Source organism: Apium graveolens, chromosome 4 (assembly GCF_009905375.1).
Source record: "Apium graveolens cultivar Ventura chromosome 4, ASM990537v1, whole genome shotgun sequence".
In the NCBI taxonomy this organism is placed as follows: Eukaryota; Viridiplantae; Streptophyta; class Magnoliopsida; order Apiales; family Apiaceae; genus Apium; species Apium graveolens.
The window spans coordinates 314,586,849-314,613,245 of NC_133650.1; the positions used below are offsets into that span (position 1 = coordinate 314,586,849).

General features: G+C 34.3%; 1 non-coding gene across 1 annotated transcript; it reads left to right on the plus strand.

Annotated features, from left to right (window-relative positions):
* Positions 1–24,607: 24,607 nt before the first annotated feature.
* Positions 24,608–24,714, plus strand: LOC141722840 (small nucleolar RNA R71). Its single transcript, XR_012575839.1, has one exon. It is a non-coding gene; the product is annotated as a small nucleolar RNA R71 (small nucleolar RNA).
* Positions 24,715–26,397: the final 1,683 nt, after the last annotated feature.

A 26,397-nucleotide genomic window follows, 5' to 3' on the forward strand; every position in this document is an offset into this window, starting at 1 on the left:
CCTAACACTCACCTACCTTTCTTTTTTCCAGGTAAGGAACCCGCCTCTCTTTATTTCTGTTTTCCTCTAAATATTTTTTCTCATTCTCACATGAAAGGCTCAGATAAGTTTGTCCTACAGAAATAAGAGGTTGCTGAGAAAAGTTGTATGTGATCATATGATTAGAGGTATTCCTTGATAAAGGTCTAATCACATTCATGACATCAGGGTTTATACTAGAAGTAAATATTGATAATACAAAATCAGTATTTAAATTAAATGATGATAAAGATAAATCAATATTTATACCTTGTGCTTTTGAAGGATCAAATTCTTTGTAGACATCGAGAGGTTGTACAGAGAGAAGTTCAACTAATGTAGGTGTTAAATGTATTCTCTTTTCAGAATCAACTGCTAATATAGTTGGACCAGGAGTTAAGCCTTCACTACCACTTTGAGGTAGTGGTTCTTATGGGGCAGGAGATTCAGGAGTTGTTGGTTGACTTTGATATTCAGGTGCTTGTGTACTCCTCTCCTCAGTTTCTAACTCCCGAGCTGCTCCAAAGGGAAAACCATCTCTATGCTTTGAAGTATGCCTTTCTATAGACTGACAGATGTGTTTGACTCTTGCAGCTTCAGCTGTTACCTTTGCAGTTGTCGCGTCATGCCATTCTTGAATGGACTTTTCAGCAAGAGGCTCCACTTGAATAAAGTCTACTCCACTACTTTGAAGTGAAGGTTCTTGTGTGACAGGATTAGGATCTGTAGTGGCTGTTGTACCCCTTTGAGATACAGGTTCTTGTGTGCTTGATCCAGGAAACAATCTTTGTTTCTACAGCCTCTTAACAGATTCTTCCACTTGCTCATGAATGATCTCCCTCACTCTTTTCTTCTTTTCTTGAGAATCAGTAATTATCATAGGTGCATCAGTAATTTGGATAGTCCACTGAGCAGTACTAGTAGTTGCATCCTGTTTCTCCTCATCAATTTCTTTCTTGATCGGCATCATACTTTGAGCAATGTAGGCTTTGACTAATTTCTTCTTCTTGATCCTTAGTCTTGGGCTCGAATCAGTTTGAATAGCATCACTGCCCTCATCAGTTGATAATACAATTGGATTCTAAGTAGAATCAGGATTTAACTTCTTGAATTCAGAAGATAAGGTAACATTGTCCTCATCCTCTGATCTGACTCGGCTAGTACAAGCTTTCTATTAACAAGGTCTGAAGGCTTAGAAAAATGAGAAGCATGTACAGAACCCCTTTTGCTAGTTTCTCAATTGAAACAATAATCCTGACATCAGCTTTTGCTGGTTTCTTCCTTTTTACAACAGGTGTCTTTTGGGAGGCACCTGAGGTGGATTGTGTTTGAGAAAGTGTTTAGGTTGTAGTACTTGGGTTAGCTACAGGGGGTTCCCAACTGTTATTTCCTGTAACTTAGCACTCTGAAGATTCTGCAATCCATAAACATGAAACCTTGCAATTAGCAACTTCCTTGCAGAGAGTGGTAACCTTAAAGGTGCAAGAGCAACCTTTTCCTTATCCTTAGAAATTAAATCAGAGAAATCTCTCTTGGTGAGCTTAAAAACTGACACAATTTGGTTAGCAGGGATTGGGGTACGAGGGAAACAAGTATTAAAAATCAACTGACAAAATCTAGCATAATATACTATATTTCTATCAGCAGTTAATCTATCCCCTATAAAACATAAAATTAATCTACCAAAGTCATAATGAGAACCATGGATCATAGAGTACCCAATTTGTTGAGTCATGATAGGAAGTGCATCAAAGTTTGTGCACTTATTGTTGAATGCGCTTTTTATGCAATAAAAAAAAGTTCCTCTCTTTCCTTAACCCATTCCTCTTTAATTGACCAAGATTATTCATATCTTTGTCATAGCCAATCTTAGTGAAGAATCTTCTCATCTCAGCATCTCCAACAAATGCTGCATAAGAATTGTGAGCGGGAAGATGAAGAGCATCTCGAACAGTTTGAGGAGAGACAACCCTCCTCTGATTGTCAAACTCAAAGATGATGTTTGGAGTGCCTGCTTCTCCTCCATCATCGTATAAGCCATTTCTCCAGAGAGTGAGAACCTGGTCACCAGAAATGACCATGGGTTCAGTTAGAGCATAACCCACTTCACTGGCTTTCAATAAATCCTGGAAGATTTGAAAATCAATATTGATCCCATTGTTTTCCAGAATAGCAACATAATTGTTAGTGATGAACTTAGCACCACCATGAACAAACATTGTCGATGTAGAAGATGAAGACATGATTGATATGTGTAAAAAGATTAAAATTGAAAAGGGTTTCAGAGTTTAGGCTCGAGAGAGAAAGAGAGTTAGAGAGTAAGAGAGTGATTAGAATTTGATAAAGTGATAATTGAAAATCAAAAAGTGATTTTGTTTAACACTGTATTCTAAATCACACAGACTATTCAACTTAATGGGACACGTGGCATGTTATCATTCATTAGGAAAGCAATCATGGTGCGTGTTTTAATATACAATAAATACGTGCACGGTTACACAAAATATTGTTTTGTAGATAACTCAATCATTTTTCCATATCCTCACGCCATCAATTAACACTGTAATCAATTTAAATTTTCCCACTAATTCTACTACATCACAATTCTAATTAAAATACTGACGAAAAGCATTTTGAATAAATTCAAAATATTATCAGAACATAGTGGTCAATCAGGATTTGACCAATATCAGTATTTAAGTAGCTACTGTCAGGATTTATCAGTCAACTTCACTTTGACCAATATCAGTATTTATTCACATAATTAGAGTTTATCATGCAACTGCTGTCAAAGTTTAAATATCAGGATTTAAACTTGACTTGATAATTTAATAACAAATAGCATGAATACATGGCATATCTGGTTTAATAAATACTGATACATAAGATAGAGATACCACACTCTAATTAACAACTCCAGATCACAATTTCTCATCAGAGTTCGAGAATTATCCTGAGATCATTCCCAATTCATTCACCAATATGGTAAAGGTGGCTTCGCATAGTGATTTGGCGAAGATGTCTGCTAAATGTTGATCTATAGGCACAAATTGCAATTCCACTGTACCTTCCATTACATGTTCCCTTATGAAATGGTACCTTATGTTGATGTGTTTAGTCATTGAATGTTGTACTGGATTTCCTGTCATTGCAATAGCACTTTGATTATCACAATATATAGGAATTTGAGAATATTCTAACCCATAATCCAATAACTGATTCTTCATCTAAAGTATTTGAGCGCAACAGCTTCCTGCAGCAATGTACTCAGCTTCAGCAGTTGATGACTTTTGTTTCTCGCTAAACCAAGAAACCAATCTACCACCAAGAAATTGACAACTTCCATAGGTGTTTTTCCTATCTTTTTTGCATCCTGAAAAACCAGTATCTGAATATCCAATTAACTTAAAGTCTGAATCTCTAGGATACCATAATCCAAGATTCATGGCGCCTACAGCTAATAGATGTGGTGCCCTTAGATCAGCTTGGAACCTTGCACAGAGACAGGTAGCATACATCATATCAGGTCTACTAGCAGTCAAATATAGGAGTGAGCCAATCATACCTCTGTAGTTAGTTATATCTATTGATGAACCAATATTTAAATCTAACTTGGTTGTAGTGGTCATGGGAGTTGTTGCAGCTGAACAGTCTTGCATTCCAAATCTTTTGAGCAGATATCTGGTATATTTTGCTTGATTTATGAATATCCCTTCATCTATTTGCTTTACTTGTAAACCCAAAAAATAACTCAATTCTCCCATCATACTCATCTGATATCTAGATTGCATTAGATTTGCAAATCTCTCACAGAGTTTATCATTAGTAGAACCAGAAATGATTTCATCAACATATATCTGTACTAACAACAAGTCCTTACCATGGTACTTATAAAATAGATTTTTATCAATTGTACCTCTTTTGAAACTAATTTCCAACAGAAATTGAGCAAGTGCTTCATACCAGGCTCTTGGATCTTGCTTTAGTCCATAGAGTGCTTTATCTAGTAAAAAGACATGATCTGGATATTTTGGATCAATGAACCCTGGAGGCTATTCAACATGAACTTCTTCTTCAATTTTACCATTTAGAAATGCACTCTTCACATCCATTTGGAACACCTTGAATTTCATGTGAGCAGCATAGGCCAGAAAAATTCTGATTGCCCCAAGTATTGCAACTGGAGCAAAAGTCTCATCATAATCAATACCTTCTTGCTGTGAATAGCCTTTTGCAACCAGCCTTGCTTTATTTCTTATAACAATGCCCTCACTATCAGTTTTGTTTCTGAACACCCACCTTTTACCAACTACTGATATGTTCTTAGGTCTTGGTACTAGAGTCCACACTTTGTTCCTTTCAAATTCATTTAGCTCCTCTTGCATTGTTGTGATCTAATTAGCATCTTATAGATATTCTTCAACTTTTTAGGGTTCAGTTTGAGATAGAAAGAATGATCGAGACATTCATTCTCAGTGGCTCTTCTAGTCTTGACATCACTATCAGGATTTCCAATGATTAAGTTAGGTGTATGTGACTTAGTCCATTTTCTTGCAGAAGGAAGTTGACTTCTTGAAATAGAACCTCCCCTTGATCCATAAAGTCTCTTGTTTCATTTTTCCTTGTACCACTATTATTTCCTGATGTTCTCCCTGAATCAGTATTTCCAGTACTATCAGTATTCGTTTTATCTGTTTTTGATGAATTAGAGTTTGATGGAGTATCTACTGATGTGTCTTGATTTGAATCACTTGTTCCTTGATGTGAATCATTTTTCTCCCACTTAACATGTGCTTCAGTTCTTGCAGAGTTGCCACTGTCATATGACTCATCAGAGTTTAGAGTAATTTTAGGATTTGTTGTATTAGGATTTGTCAGATTATCAGGATCTGTCAGACTATCAGGATTTAACTATTCAGCATATAGTACTTCATTTTCAAATCTCAATTCTTCATGGTCATCTGCATCCTCTAGACCTGTAATCCTCTTATCATCAAAAGATATATGAATAGATTCCATGACCACCCTTGTTCTCAGATTATAAACTCTGAAAGCTTTTGTTGACAATGGATATCCAAAAAAAAAATGCTTTCATCAGCTTTTAGATCAAATTTTGTAAGCTCTTTAGGATGAGTTTTGAGAACGAAATACTTGCAACCAAAAATGTAAAAGTACTTCAAATTTGGCTTCTTTCCTTTCACCATCTCAAATGGTATTTTACCATGCTTGTTGATCAACGTTGCATTTTGTGTGAAGCATGCAGTTTGCACAGCCTCATCCCAGAAAGTAGGTAGGCAATTTTGCTTCCTCAAGCATGGTCCTTGTAGCTTCTATAAGTATTTTATTCTTTCTTTCAACAACTCTATTTTATTATGGAGTTACATGGGCAGAAAATTCCTATTTGATTCCCTTGTACTTGTAGAACTCTTCCATAGCGTTGTTCTTGAATTCAGTTCTATTAACACTTCTAATGATCTTAACTTTGTGAGATGATCCTTTCTCCAGTTCCCTTACATGATCAAGAAGAATGAATGGTGTCTCATCCTTGGTGTGCAGAAAATACACCCATGTCTATCTTGTATACTCATCAACAATAACAAGAGCATACCTCTTCTTTGTAATAAACATTACATTCACTGGTCCAAAGAGATCAATATGTAGTAAGTGATATGGTTCAAAAATTAAGGATTCAGTTTTACTCTTGATGTTTTCCTTTGTTTGAATTTATAGAACGAATCACATAAGACATTAGGAGTAAATACTGTTGGGACAACGGATCTCAGCCCTGCGTTTTACGATATAAATTTCTATTGAGAATTCAAACAAAACATTAACCTTAATCTCTACGGTGCAAGCGATTCAAATCCACATCTTTCATCGATTCTCCTTGGAAGAAGTATGGGCTTCGATCTCCCAAGGTTTACCACTCCTTAAAGCTCGAAAAATCCAATACCCTAGCTGACTCCTTGAGAAAAACGTTTGCCTCTCTCAAACCCTAATATGTTATTTTCGTTTCTGTGTTTTTGTGTTCTCACGCACACGCCTTCTTATCGGCTTCAGGAGAATTAGAATATTTATAGGCTATAGTAGGGATCATGGATAATTAGGTCGGGCCTCCCAATGACATTCTGGGCCAAGCCCAATGTCATTAAATATTAATTCAATCCACTAAAGAATTAATATTTGCACTACCATTTCTAATTCCGTAAATTACTTATTTAATTTGGCTCCCATATTATTTGCTTATTAAATTCCCCATGTTTAAGATATCGCATGTCTATTAATTAAATTAATTTCTGACAATTAATTTAATCAACATCTTTTATCCTTGATCATCCACTTAAACTTATAATTGTGCACGAACAAATCTGCCTGCAGGAGTAAAGCACAATTATCTTTGTGAACTTTCAAGAGGACATCATCACCCGAATATAATCTTCGGACACGGTTTCCTTTTATAGTCAATATCCCACTCTGTATAGAATGTCATTTCCCAATACATAAATTCGCAATTTAAAATAAATTACTTATTGTATGTATCGAGGCATGTGCATTAAATACAAGTGTCAATCACTATATCTGGATTAAGAACCTAAGCAATTATAATATCGTAGAATCTTAGTTCTTCTTTATTGTCAGAATAAAAGAAAGAACTATTTCGATCTCGTTCAATATACAAAAGTATTATTCAATAGTCAAGATAAACTATTTGTAAATAATACTTCAGTTATAACACCCCCAGATCTGGGCTCGGGGATCCGGGTCGTCACGGTCTTTCATTCCATAATTATCACTTAACTTAATTGAAAATAAATAACCTCATGCTGTGACCCCACAATAATACACACCACAACCCGTTATAGTCTCAGAGATGAAATTGAAATAAGTACAAGTCCTTGAATCCACAATTTAAAAGTTATTACAACCCAAAATGATCACTTGATAAGTTTACAGTTAATTGCCATTATCTGCCACAAGTTATAATTATACATAATTGATTCCCAAAAGTAGAATGTTTGATCTACAAATAGATCTACCTCTGCAGATATAACAGCTACGATATCAACGGGAAGACGCGGGACGCTTCCCACGCTCTTGCGCTGGGTCTGCTTGAGTCTGGCCATCTTCCCTAACTGTTATTGTGTGATGAAGAAATGAAGCAAGAGTGAGCATTACAGCTCACAAGATAATATATAGTGTAATCAATAATGCAAGTATCTAAACAGATAACTTACTGAAAACCTTTATCAAGTGTAAGATAATTACTTACTGGATATAAGCATAAAGGAAGATGAAGTTACCAAATACTTCACTATACTTATATCTTTTTATAAAATTACCTGAACTACTACTACCATTCAAAGTATAATAAGTTTTCGAAGTTCATCACATAGGTGGGACTACAACACAAGACTTGAATAGATTCAATATTTGAAATATTATTGAATGAAATGAAGTTACGAGATACTTCAGTAAGCCCCGATATATATATCCATATATATCTCCCATACATTCTTCTGCTATGATAATTATAAGCAGAGTTGTCATTCCCAAGAATTTTGGAAGGAAGAAACTTTGGCATAAACCTGATATCTTGCTGATCAGGCAAAGATACCAATAAGTAACCTTTTCTAGTAGTAGATGGACGAATTCCCCACTGGTCATCACCCTGGCCACATTAGGACCTATGCTGGACTGCCACTCAGCCACTTACGCATTGATGGACTCCCACTGAACCACTTACACTTTCATGGACGCCCACTGAGCCCATGTTGCTTATGCCGACTCAAATAGATGAACATACTTCCCAAATGATGGGCAAGTAATCAAGATGTTTTCTCAAAACAGCAACCTCGTTGCGAATGTAAAATACACCACTGAACCAGATCCCTCGGGTTTTGAGCGAGTATTGAAATCCCCTTCGAAAGGAAGATCTTAAATATAAAAATGAGTTTTGGGATCCGCTCTAACTTTTAAAAATCATTTTGAAGACTCGAAAACATTTTTAAGAATTTTTGGAGTAATGCTGATTTAATGAAATAAATCAGTCCCGATATATTAGAAAATATCTGAATATTATTATTTAAATAATATTCCCATCAGGATAATCCTTATAAAAATAACTGAAGTAGAAGTTTTAAAAACTCATACTTGAAACGAATAATAAATAACAAAAGATATACTTATACGAAAGTACGATCTTTATTTGAATAATCGAAAATAAGTTTGATATATTGTAACATTATTCTTTTAATAAAATAAAGAATATTCTTTAATAAATAAGCGGAATCATAAGTCCTCGAATGAATATTTAAAATAATATTCATTAAATAAAATAAACGGAGTCATAAGTCCTCGAATGAATATTCAACTAATATTCATTAAATAAAATAAACGGAGTCATAAGTCCTCGAATGAATATTCAACTAATATTCATTAAATAAAATAAACGGAGTCATAAGTCCTCGAATGAATATTCAACTAATATTCATTAAATAAAATAAACGGAGTCATTAGTCCTCGAATGAATATTCAACTAATATTCATTAAATAAAATAAAGTTATCGAATAAATCTTATTCGATTAATAGTTTTGAAAACTATATCTATATATATATATTTATATATATATTAGGTTCGGGAACATCGACTCCCGGTTTAGAAAATGTTCACCTTTGGGTCTCCAATACTAAGGGTATACGCAACTACTCCTTATCTCTAGCATAGGTATTATGCAGTTTATAAGCATTTGAATCAACAATTAGATATCAAGATTACGAAACAGGCATGCATATATACCATATCAGCATGCTCCAATATATCGCAAGATTTGCTAATAACAATCATGCATTTATCACAAGATAATGCATATACATATATACATCACAACAACAGTAGAACAGGTAGAAAACTTGCCTGAGCAACTGGGGGTGATAAAAGGGCTGGGACGAGTCTGATAACCTATAAACAACATATAAGTTGAAATTAAACCAAAGCCTCTTAAGAATCTATACTTTAACCAATTAGACCCTAACGTTCGTTTTTGCGCTTAACGATTCACTTAAGCCGCTCGAGTACCCTCGGCTCCACCATTTTTAATAAATTAACCATTAAGAATTTTACGGCAATTCTTTCGCGAGTACCCTACCAACTGCCTAATCCACTTTACAAAATTGTTTCATACTCCAATTAGTCATTTAAGGACCTTAACCAAGGTTTCAAATTAAGGTGAGGAGTAATGGTTCGTTCGCGAAATGCCGTTACTTAAAACGGTGGTTTCTCCTAAACCGTGCATCGGATTCAGGAGAACCACATATCAAAACGAAGCTCGTAACATGAAATATCTAATCATGGCAATGGTCAAAACCTAACAGTGAGTTCACGAGTCCTGATGTTAAGAACAAAAGCAGTCTAAGGTAAATCGGGCATTACGACGGCTATGTTTACGCGATTACCAAGATTTATACCATGGTAAAAATTAAATTGGTTGTTTCCTTTTGTTGTTAATTAAATTGTTACCATGGTAAAAATTGTGTGGCTTACAATCAACCAACAAATCCTTCCCTTTTTGTCATACTTATGTCATCCACTTATGTCATCTTGTTACACTTTTCTTCCTCTTGTTGGTGTGATGACATCATCGTCCATTAACCTCTTTGATTAACCCCTAATTACTTGGCTAATGACCGCTGATCTGTTATACGGTTCGTTTAACTTTCGTTCTCGTTTTTCGTTTGAGGGATCATACCCGAGATCTTATTACTTGGGTTCCCTTAACCTTTCTCAATACATTATATTCCTTTTATGACCCTCTCTTATAATCCTTGAATTTAAATCCTTTTAATCATGTTACCTTATACTCATTTCTTTCTGTATCAGGTGGATTTTCGGGAAAAATCAAAATGTTCGAATTTGGATTCTCACGATTAGACATACACTTATATACCATATAGAGTACTAATAAGATCTCAGAATATCAATAAAAGAACCCCTACATAGTGTGGCATGAAAAGTTTTCTTATTCAGCATAATCTGCAAAATCACTATTCATAAAGGTTACAAAAAGTCCAAAATTTTGGGGTTATTACATCAGTCGTTCCAGTGGTTTGTCTAACACCAATTAGACTGTGAACCTTTACTATATTATATAAGGAGTCTGACAATCTAATCTTCTGTTATCCCATTTGATACTAGATTGTCTACAATATATAATATACAAACATTGTGAAAACATGCATTCAAGATTCTCAAAAAGATTATTATATAATTTCAAACGAATAGTTCAGTATATACCCTAACAAATATTGCAATGGGAAATCCTCTCACAAGATCTTTCTTCAAAAGTTCATTGATATTGTTAAAATTGAGATAAGAAAGTCTTTTATGCCAGTTCCAACTGTCTTCCACAGATGTTCTACTGAGTAGACATATTTCAGAATTATCAGTATTTGTGGAGAGCCTGGCTTCATATAAGTTACCACGTCTGACACCAGTCATTGCAACCTTGCCATCTGATTTACTGAAAATTTCACAATGTTCCTCATAAAAGTTAACATGGTAACCTCTGTCACAGATTTGACTCACACTTATCAAATTATGCTTGAGTCCTGCAACCAGAGCTACATGCTCAATGATGACATTTCCAAGCTTAATCTTGCCATATCCCAAAGTCTTTCCTAAGTTGTCATCTCAATAAGAAAAATTTGGGCCAGCCTCTTCCTTAAACTCTGATAGCAGGGATTTATTTTCAGTCATATGTCCCGAGCATCCACTGTTCAAGACTAGATAATTCTTCTTGTTACCCTACAATCAGATTTGACAGTCAATTAATGTTTTTAAGTACCCAGACTTGCTTGGATCATTTGGCCTTTTTAATTTTGTTAACATTTGCGGCAGAAGACTTTAAATCAGAGTTTATGCTAACATTCTTAATATCAATGTTTACACATGCATAATTTATTTTTATTTTATTTAAAGAGGGTTTCAACTGATAATAGTTATAATACAATTTGTGATACTCCTTACATGTGTAAATTAAATTCCAAATACTACAACAATGAAAACATGAATTATGTGGTTTATACCTAACTGTTCTATTCCTAAACTCTGACTTAGGAGAAACAATCTTTATCCCTTTATTCTTCCTGCAAGCAATAGCAAGATGATTAACACTATCACAGTTAAAACAGACCTTTCTAGGTGCATTAGAAATGGGTTTATATTTGTTCTCCTTATTCACACCTTCTTTTCCATTCTTATTCTTTCCAGGCTGTTTTTCCTTGTTTTTCATTTTAACATCCTTCAACTTTTTCTTAAGTTGCTTCTGAGTCATTAAACCAACATTTACTGTTTTTTATTAACAGGTTCACACTTATTAGTTTTTAAATTTGACTTAGATGCTGATGTTGACCCTTTCTCATTAAATGACTTAACAACATCAGCACTTAAGTTAAACTTAATAGATATTAATTGAGATTGATTCAGTTTTACCTTAACATCAGTATTTACTGGTTTAACTTTCTAAGTTTCCTTTTTATTTTTCTTATCAGAATTAGTCTAATTATCAACATATCTTAATTCTGATCCCCAACAGTCATTTTCAATTAAACCCTGAGTTGTTTTTCCTGAACTAGTCCAAAGCTTGATCACTGCTCTTTCTTTGGCTAATTCTTTTTATAAATAAGCATGCTTTTCTAACGATTTCCCTTTAACATACAAAGCATCATTTATTTCCTTTTAAGTTTCTAGCATGAAACTCAACTCAGTTTCTAGGTAATCATTCATTTTCTTAAGATCAAGGTTTTCACTCTTAATCCTAGCATTTTCAAGTGTTTATTCCCTATAGCTAACATGCAGAGATTTAAGAAACAATCTTAATTCACAAATATCATCAGTATCAAAAGCAAGTATGGTTTAAGGTACCTTTAAATCAACAGTGTCAGCCTCAGTTTCAGCATTTGCCATGAGAGCATAGTTGACTTTATCATCTGATTCTGATGTATCATCCGAGTTCTTCTTTTTGGTGATTAAGGCTTGTTTCTTGTAAGCCCTTGGGTTTCTGCAGTCAGCTACAAAGTGTCCTACTCCATCACAGTTATAGCACTTTTCCTTTGACTTGTCAAACTTTCCAGATCTTGAGTCCTTCACATCAGAGTTTCTTTATAATTCCTTTTATCAGAGTTTGAGGAACTAGAGCCCTTCCTGGAAAATCTCTTGTTCTTGTTCTTGAAGTTTTTGTAGACTATCTTCTTGAAGCTTTTAACCAAAAGAGTTGTCATTTGCTCAATATCTTCATCGTTATCATGATCACTTTCAGTATCTGATTCACTATCAGAGTTTGAGTCATCATCAGAGTTTGATGACTTAGTATCAGACTTAGCAATCATAGCCTTTCCTTTGGAGTGTCTTTTTCTCTTGACTTTCTCCTTTGTCTTCTCTTCAACTTTAAGGGCAACTTGTCTTGCTCTTGGTCCTTTCCTCTTGATTCTTTGCTTCATCTCCAATTCATGAGTCTTCAGCATGCCACAGATCTCATTTAGAGATATATCATCTAACTCATAATTATCCTTGATTGATGTGACTTTTAAGTCCCACTTTTCTAGGAGTACAAGAAGGAACTTCAAGTTAGAGTCTTCCGGATCATATTCTTTGTCAACCAGAGACAAGTCATTGATCATCTTTTGAAATATGTCATAGATTTCAGTCAAGGACTCATCAGATTTTGAGTCAAAGTGTTCATAGTCCTGAGTCAGTATAGTCCTTCTGTTCTTCTTAATAGCAGTGGTTCCTTGACACTTGCCTTCTAAAGTATTCCAAATCTCTTTGGCAGTTTTGCATCTAATGACTCTATTGGACATGACACTGTCAAGGCTGCTATGCAGAATATGTCTCACCTTTGCATCTTTCATAATGGATGAAAAATCTTCAGTAGTACAGTCCTTCTTGTCCTTATCAACCATATTTTCTTCTTGGCCAGCAACAACCCAAACTAGCTTCATTGGCCTGTGAGGACCATCATAAATTCTGTTCAGATATTCAGGATCTGTTTCATTCATAAACATGGCCATCTTCACCTTCCAAATTGGATATTCATGAATCTTCAGAATTGGAACTTTGATAGCCTCATATATGCTCATATTATGATTGATGGGTTGATTGGCTGGTGGAGGAGGTGGGAGATTCTGTTGAGGTTCTTAATCTGCCATTATAAATTGATTTTAGATCTTACACTATTTGTGTATCAACGGCAAGCTTTGATACCAATTGTTAGGTCCTTAATACAACTGTAGAGAGGGGTGAATATAATTTATGTAGATTAATCAAAATAAACACTCAACATGATAAACAATTTTATATTAATTAATAAAAACTGGTTACAAACTAATCTTTCAAATGATGAACAAGAGTTGTTAGGTTACACAAAAGATATATCAATACACGACACATAAAGTGTTAACCTAATCTGTGTTTATATACTGCATAGGTACACAATCAAATAAGGAATCCTATTCTATTACTATAAAGAATCATAAAACATATCTTTAAACTGATTGCTACTAGAAGTAAAGTCCTTCACCGACTTGTATTCTGCAAATCCTTTCCATCTTTGATATCTCCTGAACTTTAGTTGTAGTGACTAAATACTGATGTCATTTACTTGGTCGCTTTCTCGTAATTGTGGTAAATCCTTTTAAGCAATTCGAGGGGTCCTTTCTTATAAATTCTTGATCATAAGGTACTTTTCATATTTCTCGATAGTTCGTAAAATAAGGTCATTTTGTAAAATTAGTTTTATTCGAAAACTAACGACTTTTACATACACTCATTTGGTACGTATAATCACAATATCAACTCGGAAACTTAATTTACATATCTTAATATAGTGTGGGCTAAAAAGTTTTTCCCGATCGTTAGGATTACTGTTCATTGATTGTTTTACAAAGTCCAAAAAATTCGAATTATTACATAAGATGTCCTTGAATCCGTAGGACAAGATGTGACCGGACTTGTGAAGACTTTATAATCTATTGACGGTTTGTAATAATAAAACAAGTATTTGAGTAATGTGAAGTGTAATGACCTGAATCTGCAAAAGGCGAGTTTAGAGGTGTCACAATGGTAATTAGAGAAATAAAATCAATGTACCTATTTAAAATAATTCAATAAATTATGAGTATTAATTTTCCCCTAAGTTTTTCATATTTTGCAGTACTAACTGTAATTTAATAAAAGAAGAATTTGTAATAAAAAAATAAAAAGTATGGCAATTTTAATTCATGTTGTTATTCTATTTTTTATTATCTATAATTATATAAAGTTTTAAATAATAATAATAAAATTTCAAATTGTTATTACATAATAAGTAAAACTACTCCTGTAATACATTGCTACAATGTTATCTTTAGCCATGGATACTTGCGAAAGTATTCCAGTAATGCTCCATCGTGGGAGCTTTGGTGGTCGGCGTGTGGATGTGTACCAAATTTCTATCTATAATGGCTATTATTGTATTTTATTTTATATATGTATAACTAATCTACTTGACTATTTTAGTGTATATTATGTTAGTAGCACAAAGGTGTCATAATCCTGTACGTATCTATTCACAAGATCGTAGTCCCTAAAAATTATTTTATTTGATAATTACAACTCTACACATAATTGATAACACGGTACATATCATCAAAAGTTATACAAGATAAACATAATCAATCACAATTGTTTAATTCACTTCCATAAATCTAATTTAAATCACTTGAACAAGCTGATATGTATCAATAGAATAATATTTTGAACTGATATAAAAAATTATGCAAGGTTGGAATGAATTTGTTATAGATGGCTTTGTGCAATTTGTAGTGTTCGATTTATAAAAACAAAAGCCTATTTGCATGTCATTGTATATATGATATTTTAAATTGTGTAAATTTATCTAGTAATTTGTTTAAATCTTATATAAGTTGGTTTCCATTCAAGTACTTTTATATGTGATTATATATTTATTCTATCGAGTTTTGATTTTTTGAAATCACTAAAATATTATTATAATTTAAGATGTTTCAAATGTTATATTTATGATTATAAATCATTCTCTTTGTGACAACAAATTTAAAACACAAATAGAAGAAAATTGAGATCTAAAGTATATGACTTGCTCATCAACACATCAACCCACAAAATATGATAAATTTATTTTGCATTTTATGGTACACAAAATAATAAAACTTTAAAAAGTATTATTAAACTATGATCTACATTTGGAGACGCACACCGGGCCTGATTCAGTAGCACATGTCGGTAGGATATTCGTATCTGCATCATCAAATAAATTAAGACATGTTAAGTTTTGTATATGTCTATATTTAGTGAACCAATATACAAGTATTAATATGTATATATGTACATGTTTGTTTGTGTGCGTAAAATACAGGAGTGAAAAAAAGAATCACATAAGGTATTTACATACCGGAGTCTAAAAACTTAGAGCAGAGAGATCCAATACAATTAGCGGCGCACACACGATTAACCGGAGTTTGTGAACATCCTGCAAAACATGATCCTAAACAAGTAAGCCATTTCCATTTTGGCCAGTCCTTCGAATCAGTTAGACATTTCAAACCACATTGAAGCATGCATGGTGTGAACGATTTATTCTCGTCATCAACTGTATAATTACCCGTTACTGCAATAACCATAAAGAACTCCACAATAACCATTATAGTAACAAGTTTGATGACCATTTTTTTCATTCTTAGTTTTTCTCTTCTATTTCCTTTTAATGTCAGTTTTTCTTTTTTTGAAGATCAGAACTACACCATACCTAATATATAGGTGTTATGAGGATATCATACTAGATTGAGGATCCATTGGATATCTAGTATATATCTATAATAATAAATTTGAAATCTACTACATATCCATAATGGTAAATGTTCAATTGTATAGCATGCTTAAATTTCTTCACATTTAATAAAGATTTTGTTTGTAATAGAAAACCAATTAATATGGATGTATTCAGTTGTGAAGCAATTCTTGCCTAAGTTAGAGATAGGCCCATATGGATGTTTGGGGTCCCATCCATAATGATAAGTGTTGAGTGGCTAAGTCACTTATTGTAGGTTGCCACACGACCTATAACTTTATGATAGGATAATTATCAATTAGGTCACTTACTCCGAAAACGGACTTAAATGAGTCACTCATTTAAAATTTTGTATCAAAAAAATCACTCTATCGTTAATCAAAATTCTTAAAAATATTATATATTGAGTTTTACACATTTTTTATAAATGATATTATATCTAAATGAAAGATTCTGAGTTCTAGTATTTTAAATAATATTTTTAGATTTTTAAAAATGTATGTACTATTTATTTTTATTTAAATCAAATAAAACAATCAAAAAAATAAAAATAAATAGTTGATAAAATTTAAAAAATCTAAAAATATTACCTAAAATAGTAGAAATCGGAACCTTTCATTTGGATATAATATCATTCATAAAAAATGAGTGAAACTCAATATATAATACTTTTAAGAATTTCGACTAACGATAGAGTGATATTTTTGATACAAATTTTTAAATGAATGACACATTTGAATCCGTTTTGTAATCAGTGACTCATTTAATATATTTGGACGCAATAAGTGACGTACTTGATAATTAACCCCTTTATGATAATGGATCATAATCGAGCACTTACTCGCAAAGCTTCTTGTGATTAACTCTAAGTAAAACTAGGAGTGCTCTAGATCATATAGTTTACTCACTATTTATCTCTCGTTCGTTGTATACTAGTTTCGTAGCTATTTAGTTCTTTATTTATACTTCCCGTTATGTATAACATGAAGATTTTAAGTTTAGGCTATTTAATTCACATGAATTGAGTGGGTGGCCTTGGGGATAATTCTTGTTATTTAACACTCATGTGTCCTAGAAAGGTGCATGCATCCCACGTCTAAAGGCTAACATGCTTTGATAACTTAAAGACCTAAGCTTTCGAGAAACCATCATTCAACAAACCAGGTCATTACTGCCGAATGTTCAAACCAACTTAAGAATCTGATTGTTCGTCAAAAGAACCACAATGAAAATGATTTCAAAGTAAATAAGAGAAAGATGAGGGAGCCAGTGAGTCTTTGGCAGCGTCTGGACTGGAACCCCCCTTCAAAGAGCTCGGCTTTCTTGGCCTCGTCGCAAGGAGTACTTTCAATCACGTCTATGGGTAGTAGCACATGTATCAACAGATTGTTAATCCGTGCCAGTAGGGTGGACAACTGGTTTTTTGGCCGCGAGAGCTTGTGCCTTGCGGGCTTCCGCAGAAGCTTCCCCGGGCAGCTTCCTTCTTATTAAACTCTACATTGGCTACTGCGTCGGACCTAAGGACAACTAAATCCTAATCTAGAATCTTCTTCTATATAGTGCATTGGCAGCTCCATGCACCGTTTCTAATACCCTTGTAATATACTTATCTTTTCTTTTAATTCCTTCACCTTAGCCCCGTGGGTTTATATCTGTCAATATCTGAGACAGACCTCTCCAACTTTTCCTTATCACCTCTCAGATTTTCGATGTTCTCAATGAGCTCCTTTATCTTCCTATTACACGCCTCAAAATCAGTCCTCACCTTGTTCAATTCCTCCCCCAAATGTGTGCCCCCCTACGTGGTTGCGGCCACATGGCTTCCCAGCCTTATCTAGTGTAAGAAGCTTTCACCGAAGGGGTAGAATATGGCCAGAGCAACTTCTGAGGACCGTAGTTTGGCCACTTGTTGATTGCTTTGATTGGATCTGTCGACGACAAGCCTATAGAATAATTGGACTTCAGACGATATAATGGGTGGTTGAGATATCTTAATTTTTACCGAAGACCGGGACTCCGGGGAGGAGATGGGGCCTTCTGAGCCATGGGACAGCCTGCGCTTATCTGAGTTCAGAGACTCTGTCTTCACAGGGACATGCCTGGCTTGGGCAAGAGGATAGGAGAGTCTAAAAGCATTAAGTCTTCATTACCGAAGATATATGTGTTCATATCAGCTTGAGCGAATGATAGAATCGTGTTACAGATACTAGTGCTAGTGAGATTGCTGAAGAGTGCACAGCTGATGTGGCAACAGAAGCCAGCTAATACAGGCTGTCAAGTTGCTGGCATTTCTGTTATAACAGAATAGAATTAGTTAGTATATATGTGAGGTTGTTCAGTGAGTTAAAATCAAGTTTGTGGTGAATACTCTTATATTCAGATTATCATGTAAACAAAACAATATAACATTCATTCTCTCAAAATCATATACAGTATAATCATTGTCATCTTCTATATTTCCTGTGCTCTTTATCCTTGATACTTGTATATCAATTGTATCTGTAAAACTGTCATGGTATGAGAGCCTGGTTTGATAAAATTACAGATCAATTGAAGCTACAGATCAATTCAGAGATATAAAGATCATACATCAAAACGATGTATTCTTATGCTGCTGCTGTCAACAACTCCACTACTAATGCTTCCGCATCTACATCTACAATGGCATCATCTTCGTCTACAACAATCGACATCAATCATCCGTACTATCTCTCCTCATCTGATCATCCAGGTTTGGCTTTAGTTACTGAAGCACTTACTGAACAGAACTATCATCACTGGAGTAGATCTGTTAGAATTGCCTTCTCTGCTAAATTGAAACTAGGTTTTATCGATGGTACTCAATTGAAACCAGCTTCTACTTCCAATCAGTATGCTTTGTGGATGAGAAGTAATGATCTAGTGATTTCATGGTTATTGAATTCTATATCTACTGAGATACGTAAAAGTGTAGTGTATATGCACACATCCAAACAAATTTGGGATGATTTATCTGCAAGGTTTGCTCAAACTAATGTGCCTAGGTTATTTCAATTGAAGAAAGATTTGTCATCTTTAACTCAAGGAAATAAGTTTATAACTGCCTATTTTATTGCATTTAGAGGCTTAATGGATGAATTAGATACTCTGTCTCCTATTCCTAGATGTATCTTTGCAACTAGTAATTGTGCTTGTGGAGTGTCTCAAAAGTTTGATCAATATGAGCAGATGAATAAGTTGAGTCAGTTTCTTATGGGACTCAATGATCAGTTTATCAATACTAGAGGCCAGATTTTGCTTATGAATCCCTTGCCAGATCTTGGACATGCTTACTCTATGTTGTTGCAAGAAGAGAATCCGAGAGATTTCTCTAAAATAGGAGTATCTGAGAGTATGGCAATGAATGTCAGATTTCAGCAACAGAATGTTGGAAATAAGAACAAGCTTCTAAAGAAATCTGCAGATGCAAATATTTTGTGTGAATACTGTAATCTCACTGGACACACAAAAGAGAAGTGTTTTGCTCTTCATGGATATCCTGAATGGCATAGAATGTATGGTCAACCAAAGCCAAAACCTAAGTCTAATGGTAAAAAACCAGTGGTTACAAATAGTGCTCATGCTGTCAAAACTGATGCAGTGTCTGATGACAATTCTTCTTTGTCTGACAAACAATGTCAGCAGATAATTAACATGCTTCAGGAACAAATTAAAGCTAAGTAAGGTACTATCACAAATGCATCAGCTAATGCTTCCTGGATACAATCTAGTCACACTGAGGTCTCTCCTGTGACAGGTAATCACACTCCATCCTCATCTGTCATTCTAGCTGGTCAAGTGGGATTTAATAATCCTATGAATACATGGATAATAGATTCAGGAGCAACTAATCATATCACACCTCATCTATCCATTCTTATAAATGCTCAACCACTAAATTCAGAATTGTATTTACCTAAATGGTCAGAGTACTAAGGTCACTTACATTGGAGATGTTATACTATCATCTGAGCTGATTCTTAAGCAAGTGCTATATGTTCCTCAATTTCAATGTAACTTGCTTTCTATATCAAAGTTTGCTAAAGATAATTCCTGTTCTGTCCAATTTTCTGTTTCTAAGTGCCTTATGTAGGACCATGTTTCACAGAGGATGAAGGAGATTGGTGAGTTAGATGGTGGCCTGTATAAGCTTCATACTGACAGAATTACTCATATTTCTGCCATGGTTGTGATAAATGAAAAGAATCATGTTCTTCAGTGGCACAATAGACTTGGTCATCCTTCTGCTATAGTCTTAAGTCACCTTCCTGTCATTTCTTGTAAAACCATAGATCTTGACACTTGTGATATTTGTCATTTAGCTAAACAGCACAGACCTAGTTTTCCTGTTAGTCATTCTAGAAGTTCAACTTGTTTTGATCTAATTCATTGTGATGTTTGGGGGCCTTACAAGCATTGTACTCATGATAATTGTAAATACTTTCTTACCATTGTTGATGATTGCTCAAGATGTACTTGGTGGTTTCTATTCAATGACAAATCTCAAGTTTCTCTTTTATTGAAAAATTTCAATCAATATGTTCACAATCAGTTCAATGTTCTTGTTAAAATTCTCAGATCAGACAATGGTACTGAATTTGTCAATAATGATCTAAAAACTCATCTGAATAGCTTGGGAATTGTTCATCAAACTAGTTGTGTTAATACTCCTCAGCAAAATGGTATTGCTGAGAGAAAACATCAACATTTGTTGAATATAGCCAGAGCTTTTAAACTTCAATCAAATGTTCTAATCTATTACTGGGGTGATTGTGTCTCTGCTGCTTGTCATGTCATTAATCTCACACTTTCAAAAGCTTTGCATTATAAAACTCCTTATGAGATTTTGTTTCAAAAACCTCCAGATTATGAGCATCTCAAATCTTTTGGGTGTTTATGCTATATCAACAGTTTCTCTCATGACAAGTTTGCTCCTAGAGCACTTAAATGTGTTTTTCTAGGTTATCCTTTCAATAAGAAAGGATACACTGTTGTTGATTTGCTCACCAAAAGGAGATACTATACCAGATATGTCATTTTTGTTGAAACAGATTTTCCTTTTACCACCATACAGTCTGATTTGTCAAACACTAAACTGTTTCCTTCTCCTCCTTGTTCTTCTGAATCAGCTGATATTATTTTATCAGTTCCTGATCTTTCTACAGATACTCGGTCTGTTACACCAGATACCATTGTTACTGATACTTCTGTCACTCAATCAGTTATAAATCCAGATACTATAGTTACAAGACCAGCAAGACAAAGAACAATTTCTTCTCGACTTAAGGGCTATACAGGGTTACCATCTCACATTCTTACCAATCTTCAAGACTCCTCCACACACATGGTTTCAGGTACTTCTCTTCCTTCTTATCCTTTACACAAATACACCTCATTTGCTGCTTTCACTCCTTCATATTCCCATTTCTTGATTGCTACTGCTCAAACACATATACTTTATACCTTTAAACAAGCTGTTACAGATACTAATTGGCTTGCTGCCATGAAGTTAGAATTGAGTGCTCTTGAACTCAATCACACCTGGGAAATTATTCCTAAACCAACAGATAAACATATAGTTGATTGTAAATGGCTGTTCAAGGTAAAGTATTTTCCTAATGGGTCAGTTGAAAGATATAAGGCAAGATTAGTTGTTAGAGGTTTCACTCAAACCTATGGGTTGGATTATTTTGAAACCTTTGCCCCTGTGGCTAAAATGACAACAGTCAGATTACTCATTGCCATTGATGTCTCTAAAGGTTGGTCCATTTCTTAGTTAGATGTTACAAATGCATTTCTCCATGGTGATTTGCATGAAGAGGTGTATATGAAATTACCTCCAGGATATTTGCAGCTATCTTCCCTACCTGTTATTCAGCATATCTCTGATCCTACTGCTTATGTTTGCAAGCTTAGAAAATCTTTATATGGGCTCAAATAGGCCCCAAGGTGTTGGTTTTCCAAATTTTCTGATGCTCTTAAACAATATGGTTTTATTCAGTCACACGCAGACAACAACTTGTTTACATTCACTTTGTCAGGAGATTTTGTGGCTGTTTTGGTATATGTAGATGATATTCTTTTTACTGGTACCTTTTCTACTCCTATTCAACAAGTTAAGGATCATTTGGCTAAATCCTTCAAGCTAAAAGATTTGGGTAATCTGAAATATTTTCTTGGTATAGAGGTGGCCAGAAACTCTAGTGGTGCTTATTTGCATCAACACATGTATACTCTTGATATACTCACTGATACTGGTTTTCTTTCCTGTAAGCCTTCCAAAGTTCCTATGGAGCAAAATCATACTTTACAGGATTCTCAGAGTACTCTTCTTTCTCCTTCTGATGGTTCTGCTTACAGAAGATTAGTTGGCAGATTATTATATCTTACTGTGACAAGGCCTGACTTGTCTTATCCTGTTCAAGTACTTTCTCAATTTCTGGCTTCTCATAAGACTAATCATTTAGATGCTGCATACAAGGTGGTTAAATATCTTAAGGGTACTCTTGAGGTTATACAAGTTGGGAGTTTGTAACCTCTTTCAAACCTCCAACTTGAGGGGGGCTGTTACAGATACTAATGCTAGTGAGATTGCTGAAGAGTGCACAGCTGATGTGGCAACAGAAGCCAGCTAATACAGGCTGTCAAGTTGCTGGCATTTCTGTTATAACAGAATAGAATTAGTTAGTATATATGTGAGGTTCAGTGAGTTAAAATCAAGTTTGTGGTGAATACTCTTATATTCAGATCATCATGTAAATAAAACAAAATAACATTCATTCTCTCAAAATCATATACTGTATAATCATTGTCATCTTCTACATTTCCTATGTTCTTTATCCTTGATACTTGTATATCAATTGTATCTGTAAAACTGTCAAATCGATTTAGTCATGCCTGATAATGGGAAACACATGAAACATTAGAACCGAGATAATGTAACGTCGATGATGCAGGTAATATAACATGTAAAGTGGTGGCAAGTATGTAAGAGCATATGCAATGCTGGGGTTACTTCCCTGCCCCTCCATCGACAAAAATTGGACACATCAGCCGGAAGTGGGTTTTAAAATGTGACTCTAACTCATCCAATTTAAAACCCATTTTCCACATTTTGTAGGACCCCTTATATTAATGTTATAATATATATTTAGTAAAATGATTTTATAATTTGATTTTAAATTTACATTAGTAATGTTAAAATTGTAACAACTAAATTAAAGTGATTAATTTTTTTTAAAAGATATAAAAAATTAAAAACATTCCAATAATTAAAATGCATCATATTATTAAAAACCATGAAATAAAAAACAACATACAAGACAATATTAAATTTTAAATATTATAATAAGAAAATTAACGATTCTCGTAGAAATGCGAGATATGCTCAACAAAGTCATTTTGTAGCTGACGATGTGCCCGTCTATCACGCATCTGCATACTATTTTGAATATACGTTTCATACAGGACCGAAGGTTTTTTGCCTAAATTTGGTTGTGATAAGCCATTTGTTGCATCATCATAAGTTGGTAATGGACCAAATTGAGTGACATATGTGTATCTTTCGTCTTCAACAATCATATTATGAATTATGATGCATGCTCTCATGATTCTCTGAAGATCTTCTTTGTCCCAAAAGCGTATCGGACCACGTACAATTACAAAACGGGATTGTAACACACCAAATGCTCATTCAACATCTTTTCGTTGGCTTTCTTGAAATTTTGAGAATAATTTTATTTTTTCACCTTGTGATCGTGGTATCGTTTTAACGAATGTTTCCCATTCAGGATATATTACATCTCTTAAATAAAATTCCATATTATAATTTTTTTAGAAGTAAAGAGTGTAAATAATAGTGGCTTGGGGATTGGTATTTATAGGAGAAAAAAAAGTTACCGTTTATATGTACGTTAATATTACAACGTTAATTTATTAACATCTATATGCAGCAGGTGGGCACAACTTTTAACAAAAGTGAATGAAAAATAATAATAAAAAATTGGATTGTCCCAACCCGGGGAAGAAGGGCTGAACCAGTTTTTTTACTTACTCCAATGTTATCCAGTGCCACAATCTGGTGGACAGTTCATTTCACGGTCCCCAGATTCAAAGCAGCCCTGCGCTGCACATGCTTTAAGAGACTATATACATGCATGCACGTGACAAGTATGGGGTATTTAATCATGAACCCACAGAACAAAAGTAAATAAGAGGCTATATACGTTAAATAAATTATCCAAATAATTACAAGCATCAACACGTCTGTTGATTTTGTAAGTATAACTGTTGATTACACGTTAAAAAATATGGAAACATGAGGCATTATTAACAGTGTTTCCTAGCTCTAACTCTGTATTAAAAGGAACCTTGTTATCTTTATAACCTTCTACAATGGTTGTTATCAGTCTTTTTATTCCATGTCCTCTGATGAACTCCATAGTTAGCCAGAGAATCGATCTTCATGGACAACGCCTTTAGTTGAGCCGTGATAGCCGTAGCTGTATCCACTTCCAGAACTCCTGCTACCTTTCCCTGTGGTTATTTCTGGGTTGGATATTGATATTAATTAGCAGCCATCAGTTCAATTAGACCATAAACTTCCTCATAGCTCTTTGCCCATAATGCTCCACCTGATGCTGCATCAAGCATGGGTCTAGACTGTGCTCCCAAACCATTGTAAAACCAATTGATGATCATCCAATCAGGCATGCCATGATGAGGACACTTCCTAAGCATCTCCTTGTAGCGCGCCCAAGCTTCACATAGAATTTCTCCCGATTTATGCGCAAATTGAGTAAGAGCATTCCTGAGTGCAGCTGTCTTCACCATAGGGAAGAATTTAGTAAGAAATTATGAGCAAGATCCTCCCAAGTGGTGATGGAACCTGCTGGTAGAGAGTGTAACCAGCTATTAGCCTTTTTCCTCAGAGAGAATGGGAATAATCTCAATTTCACCGCATCCTCAGACACACCATTGAACCTGAAGGTGTCGCAGATCTCTATAAAATCCCTGATGTGCGTATTGGGATCTTCCGTTGGAGCACCCCCAAACTGAACTGAGTTCTGCACCATTTGAATTATGCCAGGCTTGATCTCGAAGATATTAGCTGCGATCACTGGCCTGACAATGCTAGATTGAATATCATTGATCTTGGGTAGAGAAAAATCCATCAACGCTTTCTTGGTGATGTTGGATCTCCCATTGTAATGAGTACCTGAAACACAACAAGTAAACCATGAAATTAAAAGAATCTGAGTCAGTGAACTTTAACGGCCACTGATGTCAAGCACATAAACTACAAATTAACACCGAGTCCCCGGTAGCGGCTCCAAAAACTTGTTAGGACGAAAACACGCGCTAAAATTCACGCAAGTAAACGCGTTCGCAAGTAGTATAAGATATAAATCAGATTCGTTCCCACAAAGACTGGTTTAGGTTAAGTTCAATTTATGCACCTATGCAAAAATGTATGTTATCGCTCAATGCTATGACAAATAACAAATTGGGTTTTGATTAAACTAAGAGATTATACTAAAGGAAGAAAAGAGAGACACAGGCGACAGAGAGATCGGAGAAGCAGGGAACCGCGGCGGTGGAAAGAGAAAAAGGAGGGAGAGTTCTGTTTTTTAATAATTTTTATTTTTCCCCACTCAATGCTCAACACGCATCTGCCGAGTAATAAAATATGGACACGTATCAAAAGAGATTGGTATGAACTTACGGTGACCCGATTTTATCCCGAACTTTGCGATTAAAATGAATAATTCGTGGTTGTAAATTTACCCGAAAATTACCAAAATAGTTTTAAAATATCAAAAATAACTCAAAGTTATTATAAATAATTTTTTCATAATTTTTAAGCTGTTTTTAAACCACAACTTAAATCCGCATTTAACGATTAAACAAAACAACGCGCGTATAAATTTAATCCTAAAAATTCAAGAATAATTTTAAAATTCTCGAAATATTCCAAACTTAATAAAATACGAGTTTCATAATTTTTGAAATATTTCTTAATTTAATATTGATTTTACAAATTAATGCAGTCAGAAAATCATTTAAGGGTAAATAATTAATGAAATATTGATTTCTAAATTTTATTAACTCCTAAAAATAGTAAATAAAATAATGAAGAAATAAAAATAATTTTAGAGATAATCCATATATTTTTGAAAATAAATCTTGAATGAAATCACCTTTGAATATAAAAACAAAACAACACAGCTTCACAACGAATTACACAAATGATACTCGAACACCAACGAACACACATGATTAACAATAAAATAGTATCTAGCTGACAAAACCCCTACACATATTTTATTTATTTAATTATTCAATAATTACACATTTAAAGTATTATGAAATATACGAGTCGTTATATAGACCTCCATGATCTTCCCAATAAGATCCTTGAAAATCTTATTTACCAATCTCTGGTACGTGGCCCCTACATTCTTGAGACCAAATGCTATAACAAGATAATAAAAAACATTG